The 14,776-nt window shown below is 36.7% G+C and overlaps 1 protein-coding gene across 11 annotated transcripts in view; it reads left to right on the top strand.

The window, feature by feature from the left end:
- SCEL (sciellin) overlaps window positions 1–14,776 on the top strand; it is a 220,493-nt gene that overhangs the window by 15,816 nt on the left and 189,901 nt on the right. For 10 of the 11 annotated variants that reach the window (XR_007155355.1, XM_047873901.1, XM_047873898.1 and 7 more), the window contains one exon: window positions 1,970–2,136. The gene's annotated coding sequence lies outside the window, so the exon portion shown is untranslated. Of the gene's footprint in view, window positions 1–1,969; window positions 2,142–14,776 lie in introns of all 11 variants that reach the window. The other variant, XM_047873899.1, reaches the window with a different exon arrangement.

Raw genomic sequence — 14,776 nt, forward strand, 5'->3', positions numbered from 1 at the left:
CCTTTTAAAGCCCATCTGCCTATGAAGTATCCAATCTGTATTGATTCTTTCCTCTTAGTTCCAATAATGTTTATTCAAATTTTGGGGATATTCCAGGTACCAGTCAGTAAGATATTGTTCTTAGAGTTTCAAATGAAATTCGCTACTGTGGTAGCAAATTGCCTAAGTATAAAGAACACACAGTGCACAAACATTGCTTCAGGTACTTGATTGCTATATTAAGCTTTTTAAAAAAATTTTTTTAATGTTTATTTTTGAGAGAGAGAGTGCGAGCAGGGGAAGGGCAGAGAGAGGGAGACACAGAATCTGAAGCAGGCTCCAGGCTCTGAGCTGTCAGCCCAGAGCCCGACGCAGGGCTCGAACTCACGAACTGGGAGATCATGACTTGAGCCGAAGCAGGACACCTAACAGACTGAGCCACCCAGGTGCCCCAAGCTGGATTTTAATGCAACATTTGGTTGAACTGCTGACTTTCTGGATAGGATGTCTGTTGTGGATATGTTAGGGAAAAATCTGTTATACGTTGGCCGACAGGACTGATAAGGGAATTTCAGTCCCTGCCTGAAGACTTCCCAGCCGGGTTCTTACTCCCACCCTGCTTGCCTCAGGTGGCAAATTACTACTAATGAGGAATGCAGAAGTAACAGAATATAAATTGTCCCCTCTGTTGATGCTCTGGGCTCAGACCTCTGGAGAATGATCTCCTCTGAGCCCACCCATATAAAATAAACCTTCTGCCTTCCATAATCTCCAAGTGCCGCTTGGTTCTTCTGCTGGATGATCCAGACTAGTTTCCGTAACAGATAAAGCAATCTGTGCAGCACTAGCTTCATGAAGCTACACCTGAAACATACCTTTTGTTTTGTGACTCAGAGACCAAGTTTGAGAAATATAGAACATAAAATGAAATTAGGTTGTGTATTTAAAAATCATACAGTATAATTATTTATATTCATATCACAAGAGAATACTATGTGGCAAGATATGTAACATCAAGACAATTGTGAAATTAATTTGATTATTTCTGAGTAAAGTAATATTTTTAAACTTCAGAAATGCATTCCAGAAAAATACAATAAATATTTCCTGACCCTTCTTCTGTCAGTAATCAAAATGAAATTGAATGGGGATGACATGTTCACATTCAGTTATTCACTTCTTGACCTTACAAACTTGGCTTAATAGAGTTTCTTTTTGGTCACACTAGTTCCCAGAACTATGAAACTATCAAATTTATACTTGAAAAGCCAATTTGTATATTGTATGGTGTTGGGTTACAGTCCTTCCGAAATCTCTAAAATCTCATTCTTTGTTTCACCCAACTTTCTTGTGAAGAGTGAGTATTCATGCTAACTTTAATAACCCTCATTTGTTTTTCTGGATATGTTTTTCTGGATAATGTATGTTTTAATCTTCATGCTTTGCAGAACTTTGCCTTTTTCAAGATCAGACTTGCTCGATGCCATTCCTTCCTTCCATTGTTTTATTTGTGAGGAAATTACCCCTTTCAAGGGCAAAGGAGTTGATAAAAGATAACTCACAGAAAAGTTTGTATTAGGTTGTTTACCAAAAGAGGATATGAGAGGAGTCTACATCCACAGTAAGCCTTAAGAAACTGAGAAGAGAAAGGAAGGAAAGGGAAATCTAACAAGCTAAGAAACAAAGACTTGGAATTTGACATTAAAAATACATACCTTATCTACCCATTACTGACATATTCATCATAATTTCTATCAAACTTCATGATCCATAGAATTTCGTATGAACTCAAAATATTATTAATTTTGACTTCCATTGAAAATAAATTTTGTCAACCACCTTCTTATTAAAATGTTTTAGAACTAAACCTAGAACAATTACATCTACAAAAATGTCATTGGATTTTCTAAAAGAACACCAATCTACTTAGAAGTATGAGCTCAACTTTTTAATGCATGTGTTTACATAGTTGCTTTTTTTTCCCCTACAGGCAGCATGATGTACTGGAAAGAATATGAGATTCTGGGATTAGGAGAACTGGGCATGAGTCCCAGACTCTGCGCTACCAGCTGTATGACCTTGGGGAAGTCACTTCATCCATCTGAGTCTTGTTTTTCTTGCCTGTCAAATGAAAAATAAAAGCCCCCAAACTTTCAGGTTGAGTATGTAGATCAAATGAGTAATATATATGAAAAGGCTTTGTTAGTTGTAAACCATCATACAAATGATACTTACTTTTATTTCAGATGAACTCAAATATTGCTCTAAATTGGTAAGACACAAACAAAACAAATGACTGTGAATGTCCATAGTAGCCTTGGTTCTATCTAAAAAAATTTTCTTTAGAAAACTAGGCTTTTAATTAGCAAATTGTCAATGGCTCTAGACTCTTTCAAAAAAGAGTCATTATGTATTTGAATCATTCAATTAGGAAAAAAAATATAATCCTCCTTTAAGAGAACCTTCTTGACACTGAGTCATTTACTCTAAGCTCAAGTTGATCTTATCTTGACATTCTCCAAGCTTGTCCTTTGGAGAAGCCCCTTTAAGCTGTGGATTGTATAAGTGAGGAAGATGTATAAATGAGAGCACATGTACACAGGGAAAACTTACTCATGAGACAGTGGACACACTGCCAAGGATCCACTCTACTTTTAGGGGTCCACAAAAATGGTTTACTTTATTTATTTATTTAAAAAAAAATTTTTTTTTTCAATGTTTATTTATTTTTGGGACAGAGAGAGACAGAGCACGAATGGGGGAGGGGCAGAGAGAGAGGGAGACACAGAATCGGAAACAGGCTCCAGGCTCTGAGCCATCAGCCCAGAGCCCGACGCGGGGCTCGAACTCACGGACCGCGAGATCGTGACCTGGCTGAAGTCGGACGCTTAACTGACTGCGCCACTCAGGCGCCCCGATTTACTTTATTTTTTAACTGGAAGAAAGAAATGAACTTTTAGGTCAAATAAATGTTTTAGTGTATAATATTAATACCTTCATCTTTATGCCAATGAGTCATAAATATAATTTTTTAAGTTTAATTATTTATTTTGAGAGAGAGAGAGAGAAAGCACACACTAACTGGGGAGGGGCAGGGAGAAAGAGGGAGGGAGAGAGAGAGAATCCCAAGCAGGCTCTGCACTGTCAGTGTGGAGCCTAATGCAGGGCTCAAACTCATGAATGGTGAGATCATGATCTGAGCGAAATCAAGAGTCTGACGAACTGACTGAGACACCCAGGCACCCCCATAAATAAAATTTTTGTATTCATTGTAGCTCTGGGTAACTTAAGATGAATTCTTTGAGGAATCCAGTTATCTACTGTTCAAGGCACACCAGGACACTGTTCCAACAGAGGTGATGTTGCCAGGAATCACAGTGTGGAGTGACTAGTTCTAATCTGCAAAATAGGGAAGGCTTTGCAGAGTTGATATTTAAATCAGTATTTTGGGGGATAAATATGCTTTCTATAGGTGAATGTGGAAAGGGCATTTCTGAGAGAAAAAGCAGCATGAACCAAAGGATGAGGCTGTGGAGAGAGAGCACTGGAACTTGGCATTAGTCAATAACTGACAATAGCCTATTCAATATAAAGTCATGAGGGGAAAGTCCACTACTTACATGGCCGAACCTTACTGAGCCAGTGTTTGTCCATTATTTTGCATTGAAATATTTTACAGCTAAACTCAAAAAATTACATGAACACCAAATGAGTAAGCAGTTGGTTGTTCAAAGAGCTAGTGAGCTTAGATAGAATTAATAAGGATATTGTGTCAATAATAAGGCAAAGTATCTTATGTAATAGTTGTTCTCTGACTGCAAGCAATAAAAATGTTTTCTGCTAATTCAGACAGAAAAGAAACAAAAGGAGGAAAGAAAAATGGAAGCCAGCCTTGCTAACAAAAATGGTATTCTTTTCAAAGTCAGAGTGTTTTTCTTCTTCCCCACAGCTGAACCATGTAATAATCTCCACCTAGAAGTTCAGTTTAACCCGAGACAATTGGACCAATTCCATCCTTTGTCAGGACCTCTAGGTCAATACTCAGGTTATCCAGTACCAAATATGCAAACATCTGATTCGTCCTCAGTCTTTCTAGCAACCTTGTACCTTGCTACAAGACTGATAAGGATTATGTGGGTGAATTCTGGAAATTGTCCTCTCTCCTTTTACATTATAGCCTCTTTCCTGTTATCAATCTGTCTGTTCCTCATCAACCATGTCTCTGCTCCTTATCTCCAAAGACCTATGAGCAGAGCTGACATTCATGCTCTACACTGTGCATTGAAATGCTTATTTACACTGATATCTGTTCTGATGTATTGAGGCATCCTTTCGTTGGGCCATGGCATCTGTTTTGACTAGTTGGTATCTGTATATACCAGTGGTTAGATGTGTTCCATGTCATTCCTGCCCATAATCAACATTTAATGTGATATCTGAAATCATCATTGGAAAATCAGTATGAAGATAATAAATGTAGGTCTTTTGTGTGGTAAAACATTAGTTCTCCTCTTACTTTAACAATCAGTCTGGAATTTTTTGTCCACTAGAAAATGTTATTTTCAGAATTGGACTCCTTCTATTATTTAATAGGTAACCATACATGATTCTAATCTGAACTGTTGACTGATGAGACTTTCAGTACATACATGCCAAATGTGCTCAGAGTCCAGATATTAGGGATGAAAGGATATATGGGTCACAGACTGTGTCTGCAAAGAACTCAATATGTGGGGCTTCTCTTCCGGATCTGCCACTTATTACTTTATTCAGAACCATTGAGTTTTAAATTTGTTAAATTTAAAATGATGGTAGATTACTTATTGGCTTTTTGAAATGTAGGTATTAATTAGATTTAGAAGTATGTTTGAGGGTATCACAATAAGCTTGAAAGGTAATTGGGTAGACCCTCAGAAAAAAACATCCAAGTAATCTCCTCAATGCTTATCCATCCATTCATCCATCCATCCATCCATCCATCCATCCATCCATCCATCCTTCTGATATCTTTTTGGATTCATTCATCTGCCAGGAAATGTGCTTGCAAATAGAAAGACTCCCAAGAAGCTTACAGATTGGTGTAAAAATAAACATACAAATAATTATAATGCCACTATGGAGATAAATTCACAGCTGGAGATGCTCACACAAATTCCAGGGAGTATAGTGAAAACAGTCCTAGAATCTGGAGGATTGTAAATCTGGATTTGAATTCTGGCTCTACTCTTATTAAAGTTATGGCTTTGAGTGAATTATTTAAATCTCTATGTCTCAAGTCTCCTCATCTATTACATGTGCACAATGCCACTTACCTGATACATAATAGGTACTCATCATGTTAGTTACCTTCTCTGTCTTGCCCCCTCTTTCATTCATCCAAACTTTGGCTTCCTTATCTCAAAAATAAAAGGCTTTAATTTGATATCTGAGATCTTTAAGAATCTAAAGTTCAGTGATTTAGGAATAATCCCCTCATCTTGGAAGAGATGCATTCATTACTTATGGTCAAATATACTTTTGTATTATAAACATAGTACAACTTTATGAAGAGCATTGATGAATCTCAAACACACCAGGCTCTTTCTCACCTTCAGGACTTGGCACATCCTGTTCCTCTTACTTGAAGATCTCTTTCCCAGTGCTTTCCCTATGCTTACCTGGCTAACTCCTGCTCATCCTCCAGTTTTCATACTATAAGTCACTTCCCCAAAGATAATTTCCACAGGTGATTTTCAGGGGGCAGATCTGTGAATTCTCTTTGGACTCTACTCATCCTTTCAAAATAGCCACCATACTACAGCAATTAGGGATCTAAATGTAGATCTCTAATATAAGATCCAATTACATGCAAAAGACAAAATTAGAGATCTCTAATCTTCTAGTGTGTTTTCCTTTAAAAAGGAAGCGATAATGACTCTTGTTTCTATAGACCCTTCTGGGAATAAGTTTATGGTTTATTGAAAAAGAGGGCTTATTTATATTTCATCCTCTCAATACAAAACATGGATATAATTATTGATGGCTACCATGTACAAATCATTTATTACATGCAGGCGCTGTTCCAAGCACCATGTATGTATTATTTCATTTACTTATATCAACTTTAAGAAATAGGTTTATGGGTAAAATAGGTTTACAAATGAAGAAACAGCAACTTAAGGAGTTTAAATAAACTGTGTTTCCTAAATGTCAATGTACCATAGGTCATAAAAATAAAATGAGGAAAAACAAAAACAAAAGAACACCCAAACCTCAAAACACTACAGCCAAAATGCTATTGATTTAACAGTAGCTTTTCAGGGAGAGAAGGAAACGTGCCTTACACAAATTCTATGATCATCTTGTCATATACCTTTAGATTGGGGAGTGGCAAAGGCTGGTTTGAACTCAGGAGTGTATGGTTTCAGAACTAATATATTTACCATTATCCTATGCCCTTCAGATTCAGGAAATCAGCCCTAAACTACCACAATACTTGTGAAAGGCTCATGAGATAAATAAAAAATTTATTGGAAATTGTGAAAATAAGTCAGGGGAAAATAGAAATGCAAAAACAAAACAAAACAACTACCTATTAAGTTCAAACTCACCAATAATATTAGATTTACAAACTTTAAAATAAAAGTAGAAAATATAGAATATTTATTATGTACCAGTCACTTTATATTGATCTCATTTAACACTCATAGCAATTATAAAATAAACATTATTATGACCCATATTTAACAAATGAGAAACTTGGGCATAGAATCTGCCCAGTTTGTACACTAAAAAATTGTGGAGTTTGTGTTAGACTTATCCCGGAAATTGTGAAATTGGTAGGAGAGTCTACAATTTCCTGGATCACAGGGATGCAACAGTGTATTCTAAATAATTGAATAAAATTAGTCAAGGGAAATATTTGTTGTTGGAACAGGTTTTAACATGGGGGTACCTGGTTTGTTCTGTAAGTGAGATCCTTTTTCAAGTATTTCTGCTGGATCTTAATTTTTTCAGTTTCAGGTTTGACAGTCATGGTAATTTTAAGAACATGTCCACACAAGAGGCTGAAAGTAACTGTGCATTGTAATCTTTAGTTACTTGTCTTCATGTACCTAGATTGAAAGCTCCTTATGGTCAGGTGCTATGGTTTTTGTATCAGTGGCTGGCACAACTAAGGGGCTCAATAACGACTTGTTGAATGAATGAAGCATGAAGAAATTGAGCACTAGCAGTTTTAGATTGAAACCAAGAAAAGGTGTATCATGAAAAATGTGTTTTTTCATTCTACCACAGCCAGCCTCTTCAGGGCCTTTTATAAATTAGAAAAAGTGCTCTCCCAGGGTGTATAAATTAGGACTTAGGACAAGGAACCCACTGGGTAGGTGTGCTCTCTCTGACTTGACCTAGCCCTGCAGAGAGATTCTTCCAGAGAGCAGTGGAGTCCAACTAGGCAAACAGCTTAGATTTCCAAGCCCACTTGCTCCCTTAGTCAGGGTTTACCTCACCATTCCCTTGATTTGGGGGGTGTGGTGGGGGTAGGGCAAGTGTCTTTTTGTCTTTCTTAATCAAGAAAACACTAGTCTGCCTAGTTTGGAAAGATGTAAAATCATTGCATTCTATTGATTTATGCCTTATTAAATCTCCATGTCAGTCTTTATTATTCAAAGAAAGTGCATTAGCTAGATTAGTTCCTTCTCTCCTTATACTATAATATAGAAACAATTTTTATAGGATATTTTCAGATTTTGGAAACCAATAATATTGAGCCCTGAAACTGTGTATTTTAGTATTGGAACATTTTTTGAATTTTCTACTGATTTGCTTGTGACATTTTTCATATTTTGTTTTAGGTGAGCCACTAGAAAAAAATAGCTAAAACCAGTGTCTAAAAACATGAAATTATTTTTTCTCTTTCTGATGTGTGTACACACACACACACACACACACACACACACACACACACACAGCTTTCTTCTGTGCTAAGTGGGAATTTAGGGGCAACCTGATTCATAGCAAGAGACACAGGAATTCTGTTGGGATCAGTGGCTCTCTGAACAGCTCTGATTAATTGCAAATGATCATTATAGTAATAGTTTCTTAAGAGGAGTTTATTAAAACTTAAATCTTAAAACTTCAATTCATGTCACTTAGGCACACACTTCAAAAATTAAGAAATTAAAGCCAACATTCCTTTCTTGACCAATGGAAAGGCCAATTAAAAAACGCTTTTGCTTTGATTATAGCTCTGATATAATGTGCCTTTTAAGAATGATATTTGTATTTATTTTTAATAAGGACCACAGAACTGTTTTCAATTTTGAACATATGGGGAGTAGAGAGTGCTTCAATTCAGCTTGTGAATCCTCAGGTTAGAACAATGGTTTCCAGTCCCCTAATGCATTTAGAAATGTAGTCTCTGTGGATGGATCTCAGTATCTGTTGTAGCTTCCATTAATCCTCATCTTTCTGTTTTTTAAGTAGCCTCCATGCCCAACTTGGGGCTTGAACTCAGGACCCTGAGATTGAGAGTCACACACATCCAGGCACCCCCTTCATCTTTTCTTTTATATTCAAGTTTGCCATTGTATTAAGCCGAAGCAACAAAGTGTAAGGAATTCTTATGATGGAGAAAAGAACTTATACCTTCAGTAGCTCTGAGGGTGACTGACTCTTTTGTGTGAGCAGTGTCCCTGAATAGGAGCAGGCTCTGCTGTCTCCATCAGTAAACAGGTGCGAGGACAGCTGTGTCAGGAGACCCCTTGTGAGCACTAGGGAAATACATAGCAAAGTGTTTGGAAGAGGGCTAAACTTAGTGGAGGACTGCTCATGCTTAGTAATATTTATTGACCCCTGCCTTATTAGAAACATTAATTTGTAGCACCTTTAAAATGATGTGGTTTCCTGATATCAAGACATTTTCTTTTCTGGTTCATATTGGTTTTACTATTGCCTTTACTGGTAAGTAGATAGAACCCTGGGTTGACCTCCAGGTGTAGCAAGAATAGAGAACAGAGGATTTGGGTCATCTGGAAAACAGTATTGAGCGTTTAAAGGGTAAGGGCTCAGTTGGTTAGGCATCCAACTCTTGATTTTGACTCAGGTCATGATCTCACAGATTATGGTCTCACAGGTTTGTGAGTTCCAGCCTCACGTTGGGCTCTGCCTGCAGAGTTTACTCAGGATTCTGTCTCCCTCTCTCTCTGCTCCTCCCCCACTCACGCATGAGTGCACTCTCCCCCCTCTCCCTCAAAAATAGGTACGTACATTTTTTTAAAAAAAGAAAGTTTAAAGGGTAAGGGCTTTAGAAATGTGATTTTGAATCACAGCTTTGTATCTAACTGGATGAGCTTGGGCAAGTCCTTTAACCTCTCAAAGGCTTTGCTATCTTCTTTTGCAATAGCCCCTACCTCCAATGGTTATTGTAAGGATTAAGTTAGAAAATTCATGTAAAGTATTTAGCACAGTGACTGGCACATGCTTAGTGCTTGGTAAGTGACAGCTTTTTCTACTGTTGACATGTGATCCCGGAGAATCATTCTTTGTCTGAAATTCCCTTCATCTAGGTTGATTTATAAGTCCTAGGAATACCTCCAATAAAGTAAAACTTTGGAGATTTTTGCATTTGTGCAAAGCAGAATATATTGCCAGAATAATTGCCATCAAATTAGCCTTAATATACCCTAAATTATTTCCAATGAACTGGACTATATGTATATTATATATAAAAATAATAATGATAATTCTTATAAAATGATATTAATGTTTTCTTTTTGTTCAATGCAAATTTTATCTGTCAGGAACTTTATATAGGTAATTTTAAGTACTTATAACAATGGCACAAATTAAAGCAAATCAAAACCACAATGAGATATTACCTTACACCTGTCAAAATGGCTAGAATCAAATAAACAAGAAATAACAAATGTTGGTGAAGATGTGAAGAAAAAGGAACCCTGTAGACTGTTGGTGGGAAAGCAAACTGGTGAAGCCACTGCAGAAAACAGTACAGATTCTTCAAAAGATTAAAAATAGAATTACCATATGATCCAGCAACTCCACTACTGGATATTTACCCAAAGAAACCAAAAATACTAATTAAAAAAAGATGTATGCATCCCTATATTTATTGCAGCATTATTTACAATAGCCAAGATACGGAAGCAATACAAGTGTTCATCAATTAATGAATGGATAAAGATGTGTGGTGTATATACATGATGGAATATTACTCATCCATAAAAAAGAATGAGATCTTGCCATTTGCAACAATATGGATGGACCTAGAGGGTATAATGCTAAGTGAAGTAAGTCAGAGAAAGACAAATACCATATGCTTTCACTCGTAGGTGGAATTTAAGAAACAAAACAAAGAAAAAAGGCAAATGAAAAAACAGACCCTTAAATACAGAGAACAAACTGGTGGTTACCAGCGAGGAGGTAGTTGGGGGTATGAGTGAAATAGATAAAAGGGATTAAGAGTAAACTTAGTCATGATGAACGCAGAGTAATGTATAGAGTTGTTGAATCAATGTATTGTGCAACTGAAACCCCCATATAACACTGAATATTAATTATACCTCAATAGAAAATAAAAATATATATATAATTTTAAGTACTTAAAGCAATTAAGTATCAATTTTCATGTTTTATAGATAAAGCAGAATCTCAGAGTGATTAAGGAACATCTCAAAGACTGCACAACTAGTAAACGGAAGATCTGGGATTCAGAACCAGGTTGTTTTGCTTCAGAGCCTTTGTTCTTTCTGATATACCTGCTGATGTTCAGCGACCATGCCAAGTGGTCTATTAAATTTATCCTTCTAGTTCAATGCAGTGAAAATCAGCAGGTGGTCTTATCTCCTTAGTGAATATCAAATTTTTTGCTGCCAAATTCACAACCTCTGAGAATCCTGCATTCTCTTCTTTGCTAGAATCCAGAATCCCTTTAGTTGATTAAATTATTTCCATTGATGTGGATTTCAATTCAATCTAATAACAACAAGGCACTGTCTTGACAAAGGATGTGCTGTTGTTAGGGGTTTTTCTGAGGCAATTCTTTCATAACTTTTTCAGTCAGATGAAGCCGAGAATAGCGTTATTAACATCTGTCCAGTCCATGGCAAAGAAAAATTCTAATCTAGGGAATAGTTTTACCTCTAGTGGATCTTTTCATGAGATTTACAAAATGATTTATAAAAACGAATCAATACAGTTTTAGGAGAAAAAATCAGTGTTAGAAAGATCAAGGATGAATGAGACATAGACAGCTAGGAGGGAGAGACACGGCTATCGCCTAAAAGTAAGGTTAAGGGTACCAGGAGAGAGAAGTGTGCACAGTTCAAATCATTGAACTGAATACTGAATGTTGGGTGTGTGCTTCCAAATGATGGAGAGGAATGGAGTGTGCAGAGAAGCTAAAACTCATATGACAAAGTAAAGTGTCACACAACTTGGAGATAGACCGGTAGAAATTGTCCAAGAGGAACACAAAACAGAAAATAAGCAAAATGGTAGACCCATATCCAACCATATCAGCAATTACCTTAAAAATTAATAAACTAAACCTGCCTTGTATAATATGACTACCACTACCACATGAGGCTATTGAAATTTAAATTGATGAAAATGAAATATAATTAAAAATTCAGTTTTTTAGTTACACCAGTCATATTTCAAGTGCTTAATAGCCATGTGTGGCTATCATATTGGGTTGTGCTGATGTGGAACATTTCCATCATCACAGAAAGTTCTACTAGACAATAATGGACACAGAGAAGGTCAAATGGATTAAAAAGAAAAGCCAGATCCAATTGTGTATTGTCTACAAGAGATCCACTTTAAGTATAAGGATATAGAAAGACATACATACATATGTCATATAAAAGAGACTACAGGACAAAGAGTATTATTAAAGATAAATAGGAATACTTCATAATTAGAAAAAATTCAATTCAACAAGAAACCCTAACAATTATAGATATTTATATGCCTGTATAGTTTTTTCCCCTGACACCAACTAATTCTCCAATTCTCTGACACCAAGTAGGTGTCCTACAGTTCAATTCGACTGAATTCTGAGACTACCTGGACTTAGTGCAGACCCCACAAATTAAGGTCTGAGTCCCACAGTTTGCACTTACTTCAGACACCTGCCACAAATGGGGTCCCTAGGAGACCTACAGAAGCTGCCATACTGACCACAGGGTCTGGGGTTCGCACAGCCTTCCCTCAGATTCAGTAATTCACTGAAATGAATCCCAGTGCTCAGGAAAGCAGTTTACAATTAAGGGTTCATTACATAGGATACAACTCTAGTACAGACAAATGGAAGCAATGTCTAGGGCAAGGTATAGGGGGAAGGTATGCAAAACTTACATGCCTCTCTGGGCACACCACCCTCCTAGCCCCCTGATGAAGTCACCAACCTAGAAGTTCCCCAAACCCAGTCTTTTAGAATTTTTAAATGACAATTTTATTATGTAAGCATTATTGATTAAATCATTGGCCATTGGTGATCAATCTCAATCTCCAGGTTCCCTGTCTGTCTCTAATCACTTGGGTGGCTTTTCTGGCGACCAGCCCCGATCCCAAAGCTATCTAGGTCCCTCTCACGGGTCATCTCATAAGCATAAACAAGATAGGGAATTCCAGAGGTTTTAGGAGTTCTGTGCCAGGAACCAAAGACAAAGCCCAAATATTTATATTCCACAATGACTCATTATAGAGCCTCCAAACACATGAAGCAAAATCAATAGAATCAAAGGGAGAAGTAGACAATTCCACAATCAGATCTGGAGATTTCAGTACTTCTCTCTCACTAATTGAGAAAGCAACTAGACAAAGGACTCAGTAAGAACATAGATGATGTGAACAATCAGAATGTAACTGATATTTATAGAACCCTATACCCAGCAGCTGCAAAGTATGTATTCTTTAAAAATGTACATGATGATAATGCTAGGCTATAAAACAAGCCTCAATAAATCTGAGAGGATTAAAACCATACAAAGTACGTTTTCTAAACCTAACAAACTGGAAATAAAAAACCTCAAATTTTGGAAACTGAACAACTTTTAGTAATCTGTGGATCAAAGAAAGAATAAGATAAATGGGAAAATATTTCAAACTAAATGATAACAAAATGACAACATATCACAATTTGTGGGATGTAGCACAAGCAGCACTTAGAAATTTAATCCTTAAAATGCTTATTTAAGGAAAGAAGACAGGCCTAAAATCAATGATCTAAGGTTCCATCTTAAGAAAGTTGAAAATAAGGGGTGCCTGGGTGGCTTAGTCGGTTAAGTGGCTGACTTGATTTTGGCTCTGGTCATGATCTCATGGTTCATGAGATCAAGTCCCACGTCGGGCTCTGTGCTGACAGCATGGAGCCTTCTTGGGATTGTCTGTCTCCCTCTCTCGCTGCCCCTCCCTTGCTCTCTCTCTCTCTCTCTTGCTCTCTCAAAATAAATAAACAAGTAAATAGACAAAAAAAAAAAAGAAGTTTGAAAACAAAAAGCAAAGGAAGATTAAAATAGAGGGAAAGAATAATAAAGACTAGAAATCAGTGGAATTAAAGAAAAAAATAGAGAAATTTAGCAAAGCCACGACTCAGAGTGGAAGAAGCTGAGTGGTCGGTCTGGGGATGCCAATGGAAGGATGATTGGTCCAAGGGACAGAATGTCATCAGGTCTTTGTAAAAAAAAAACACCTGGTCATTGTTGTTCTACCATAGTGTTGTGAGGCATGTGTTATTTTTTAACAGCATTTTGAAATTTAAAATATGAGTATAATCTTATCTTGCTCAAAATAAAGGAAGTGTCTGCCACTTTTCTATGCCTCCAATTTCTTTCTTTGCATTCAGCACTCTTGACAAGGTCTCTTCCTGATTTCTCACTATTACCTCTGCTGGGTCACAGCAATATGCAAATTAATGTAGATTCCATTCAAGACAGGGAGCCCTCAGGGCTGGATTTGGTCTTATTACAGGGTCTCCAGGAGAGTACTGTCTAGAAGAGAGGGATACATTTTCTCGTTTCCACTTAACCTGCTGTTAAAACTTACAAATGCCATGTACATTTTTCATGGTATTTGCGAATTTACATTTGTAAGAGTGTAAGTTACAATTTGGTCTATGGAAAATGACAATTTGATCAATGAATGGTGTTAGTTTCTATTTGAATTTGGATTTTTTGTTTAGTTTCTTTTCTTAAGTGACATTCATAAGACTCCATAAAAGTTGAATAGGTTATTTATGCATAAGCAATTGCATTTTATTATTTCATTTCACCATAACATTTTTTGCTTCATCATGTCCTCCCTCCCTCCCTCCTTTCTTTCCTCCCTCCTTTCTTTCCTTTCTTTCTTTCTTTCTTTCTTTCTTTCTTTCTTTCCTTTCTTTTTTTTTTCTTTCCAAGTCAAAACAAACAAACACCCCCGCCCGAAGTGTTTAAAGGAGATTTGTGACCTCAACTAAAAACTAGAAGATATAGAACATTGTTATCCAGAAACTTGTGATATATATGGATTTGGCTATGCCACAGTACTGATATTATTCTCTGAAGCATAACTACAGTCAGTAAAACAGCCTCACCTAAAATGATTTTTGTTCAATCCTCAAATACCGGCATTATTTAAGGGCTCCACTTTGTAGAGGTGGGATGGAGAGAGCTGAAAGAATATGTCTGACTCAGACAGATGTGGTTCAAATACTAGTATTTCTGTAATCTTGACTGTGTCCCTTGAGGGGTTTGAATGTCAATATTTTTAATGCCTACTCCACAAGGTTACAGTGTGCTTTAGAGGAAATAATGTA

This window comes from Prionailurus viverrinus, chromosome A1 (assembly GCF_022837055.1).
Source record: "Prionailurus viverrinus isolate Anna chromosome A1, UM_Priviv_1.0, whole genome shotgun sequence".
In the NCBI taxonomy this organism is placed as follows: Eukaryota; Metazoa; Chordata; class Mammalia; order Carnivora; family Felidae; genus Prionailurus; species Prionailurus viverrinus.